Genomic DNA, 4,800 nt, shown 5'->3' with positions numbered 1-4,800 from the left:
TTTTTCCGATGGTCAATATTTGGTGTGTGTGTATGTGTGTGCGAGTCCCCCCACCCTTTTGCGGTGAGGGCGTCTCGTAAAAAGCGGCGCGCCAGACCGAGACGCACGGCGCCTTGATGTATACGGTTCGCTATGCGTCAGAGCGAGACGGCAGACGTGTCGAGCGCACTTTTTAAAAAAATCGCGCGCTAGACAGGGACGCAGGGCGTGAACGAGCGAGAGGGGCGCGTATTTTTTTCGGGGTAAAGCTCGTGATGTATCGGTGTGAGCTTGAGGTAATTGTGTTCCGCGTGCGGGCGGCGGGTCAAAGGGGGTGTCGGGAAACCGCGCGTCGATCGGAAAATATCGCCAATCATTATGTGCGTTAATTATTATATTTTCGACGAGAAAAATACACAGATTATAAAAAATAATTTTATTAAATTAGGTTTTCCCAGATTTTTCTAATCTCATGGATGAATATCTTGATGATTAAATTAAATCAAGATAGATCGTACATAATAAGTTGTAATAATAATTGTCGGTTTTGTTTACCTCGTAAAGCATTGGGCTAACGCCTGTCATTTTAAATATATTAATGTCATAGACGTCATTTGAGGGGTGGGGGCTGGTGGAAAAATTTGTCCATTCTTTAATTTGGCTAGAAAAATGCACGGCATTTATAAAAATATTATGAAATTTAATTTTAATGAAATCGAAATAATTAAAAAAAATACCACTGACTGGCGAACTTTTGCCCCCCTCCATTGAAAAATCTGAAATGACGTCCCTGATTCTTAACCAGAAATTCTCGGGTTATTCCCCTTAACAAATCTAAAATAACAGCATTGAATCTATTCCGAAAATATTTTTTTAAATATACATTTATACGGAATACATTTTCACCGGTATATATAATACATATATATATATTTACTAGTAAAATGTAATTTATCTGGCAAGTGCTAGTAAAATTATAAGATTTCAACTTTTCCTTCTATAAAGCTATATTTTCTCTAGTCAAGTCCAAATACATTTTCACCAGTAGATATCTATTAGCGAATATATAATTTAAATTATATGCTCCTCTAAGATATCTATTAAACTCAATTTGACAGTTGTATAACGTTCATTTGCTGTTCTAACCCAAATCTAACCTACACGAATTAACCAAAAGCAACTTGCTTTAATAAAAGTCCTAAAACTAATTACAGTTTCTGAACTTTTACTGAATAAAGTCCATAATAATTATTTTAGTGAAAAATAAGTGGAAGAAGAAGTAGACATATGAACGTCGCATCTCGCATATTGCTCCATAGTTTGTCTGCACCTCATGTAGCACTATGTTTTAAAAATATGATTTACCAATATTATTTTTACCAGTGAAAATATAATTTATCTGACAGGTGCTAGTAAAATTATATGATTTCAACTATTCCTTACGTAGTAATATATACATTTTCATACTTATCATTATTTATTTACATGCAATGTACAAATGTTACGATGAATGTGAATTTTTCAGTTAGCTATATTTTCACTAATATAATTAAAATACATTTTAACCAGTAGATATATATCTCTACAAGCGAAAATATTATTTAACTGAAATGCGCTAGTGAAATTATATGCTGCTCTAAAATGTCTATGAAACATTATTTGACAGTTGCGAAACGTCCATTTTCTGTTCAAACCCAAACATAGTGAAAGTTCTTAAACTAATTGTAGTTTTAGAACATTTATTAGGTCAAGCTAAAAATATAAACTAAGCCAATTAATTTCTCATTATAAAATAAGCGGAAAAAATACATGCAGACAAACGTCCATAAGACAATTGCCCAATAGTTTGTCTATACTTTGATATTACACTATGTTTTAAAATATTATAGCTATCCTTACTGATATTACTACGGACTTCTTATATGAGAGTACTGATATGATTCAAACCGAATTTTGGACAATAGGAGGGCGCAAAAACAATTATCACTTCGATGTTCCCACTGCGACGGCGACGGCACGATTTTATTGCTTTTTACGTGAATTTCTTACTTCTGAAAAGAGATAATTGTTTTTGCGCTCTCCTATTGGTCAAACTTTGGTTTAGATATGCTTCATTCAATTCTCACTTATTATAAGTCGTAATATGGTTAAAAAACATCTTAATATGAACACTAGGTAATCGAACGTTTTAACTGCGACAGTGACGGCACGAATTTATTGCTTTTGACGTGGGTTATAACCAGGGACGGCATTTGAGAAAGGGGGGGGGCAGTGAGGAGTTTCTGCCTTTCTCTTTTGAATTTTTTTCAATTTTTTAAAAAATATGGCAATGTATTTTTCACATATTGATATTTTACTCATAAACAGCCATTTTATTTTGAAAATGTCGATTTTGAATTGCTATTTAATTTTTATAAATATTTTATGAATAACTTTGCTACTTTAATACTAAAATTATCAGGATCACCTTGACGTTTTATTGCTAAAAAATATTTTTAATTATTTTTTCTTTAATACACTTTTTGAAAACATTACATGTTAATTTTTTATTTTTCTTATAATCTAATCCAGCCCTGAACGCTCTTCCCCTCTCACTACCAAATAATATGAAAAACTAAACTTATTTAGGTAGTACAATCTTTTTGGATTTATAAGTTACACGTTACCATTTTATTTAAAAATATAATAGTAAATTTTTCATTTCTTTTATTTCAAGAATCAAACAAGAGTTAATTGTTAGCGATGAATTTTAATATTTTTTGTAAATTGCCCGCGCAGTCCAAATGTGTATTATTTTCAGTGACGTAGCTAGGTTATGTGCTGCCCGGGGCGATCCTTAAAAGTGCCCCCCGCCCATACATTTTTTTGCAAGTTCATTATATCAGCATTTTTTTAAATAATTAATTGGTCATTGTTAAACTCTTGCTATTCGTGGATAAATATATTTTAGTTCATTCAGGGTAAAGAGTCACACTAGACGATTCCATCGCGAATATGCCGCCCCCAAACAAGTGCCGTCCGGGGCGGCTCCCCCTCCCCCCTCGCCCCCCATAGCTACGCCACTGACTATTTTGCTAAAATAAAAATAGTTTGTATTTTCAATTCCTAAAATTGTTATTTAAAAAACGTACTTTTGAATTTAGCCGCGCAGCACAACATTTTTTGGTATTTGAATCACAAATTGTAATTTCATTTAAATGAAAGTAATAAGCTGCTCATTTTTTTAAATAAATAACGGATAATTATTTGTTAGCAATGATTTTACAAATATTTTTTTACACAAATTACTGCCGTATATCGCAAATTTTTATTATTTTTCCCATTTTTAATCTGATGTTATACTTTAAACATAATACATATTTAAATTTATATTTTTTAGCTAACATCAAAATGAACATCGTTTTTTTAAAAAATCAAAACAAAAATAATTAATTTAATGATTCAAAATATGATTTATTTCTTAAGATATAACCTTTTCCCACCTCTCAGTCATTTTTTAAATTCCATCACCTTAAAATGTTGGAGGCTTTGATGCAATATATTTCAATAGCCTCTTTTTTACTTGAAATTGCAAATTAGATATTTTTTTTTACAATACTTTGAAATGCATAAAAGACATCCAATATATAATTCATATGTATAAATAATTTTCTTAGAAGTAAATGTACTTATAATCTTAATGATACAATACAAAACTAAGCAATTTCATAATAAAATCAATTTATTTTAAGTAAATATTGACACGACTGCATGTAAGTTTATATATTGGCATTGTTTTTCTTAGTTGATTTGACGGTTAAATGATAAAAAAACTTGGTGTAAATTTAAACAGGTAAAAAAATACGTTGATAACTATAATACATCCGGCGCGACTGATAACTAGCGTAAAAGGCATTTCATTCATAAATTTAAAGTGATTCAAGTGAATTTTGCATTGGCATCCTGTTATAAAAAACGATGCGATAAGTTATAAATAATCTTTATATAAAAATGTTATCGTTCGTCGAATCCAGGATGCAGCTTAGCGAATTTCTAATAACGATATTAAAAAATAACGGTAAATGTTTTTTATTGAAAATCATATCTATTCAAATCAAGTAAGAGATAGGCATAATTTAAAATTATAATAAAATAAATATATATTATAACTAAATAAAAATATTGTTCAAATCTGTAATTATTTACTTATTACTGTATTTGTAAGATATTAATATAAATAGTAATTTGCATGTATGGCGTAATACAGAAATCATTCGAACCAATTTCGATTAGTTAATTTTGCAATCAAGTTGTGCCATCATCAGATTTTTTTATTATATAACTGTTTTTTCATATCATATCAATCCTCATTATCACAGCTACAAAATTTATATTTTTTGGCGTTGGGTTACTACATATATGCCACGTAATTAGCGGCGCTCGTAAAAACGCGCGACGAAAGCTCGCACGCACACAGTGGCGGCGCGTTCATAACTCTTCGCGGCGGCCGCGTCACGCCGCCGACGCAAAACTCGCAAAAACAAAAATCAGACAGAGATGTGGCGATGAGTTTTCATATGTGCGAGAGCGGGACAGAGCGTTTACCGCGGAGTCAGTTTGGGGTTTGGCCAATGGCTGCGGCTCGCGGTCCTCCCACCGAGGGGTGGGGGACGGAGGACCCCCACCCTTGACGCTAGCTTGCATTAAATCCACTCTGTACTCTGGCGGCGGTCGTTCGGTCGGAATGTCGCCGGCTGGCGAAGAAATCTGAGATCGAACGTCAGATTCGTAACGAAATATAATATAATAATAAATAACGTAACGAAATATAATATAGAAATA

This window comes from Plectrocnemia conspersa, unplaced genomic scaffold (genome assembly GCF_051122295.1).
Source record: "Plectrocnemia conspersa isolate PC_06_02 unplaced genomic scaffold, ASM5112229v1 ptg000011l, whole genome shotgun sequence".
NCBI classification, from domain to species: Eukaryota; Metazoa; Arthropoda; class Insecta; order Trichoptera; family Polycentropodidae; genus Plectrocnemia; species Plectrocnemia conspersa.
This window is presented reverse-complemented; position numbering follows the sequence as displayed.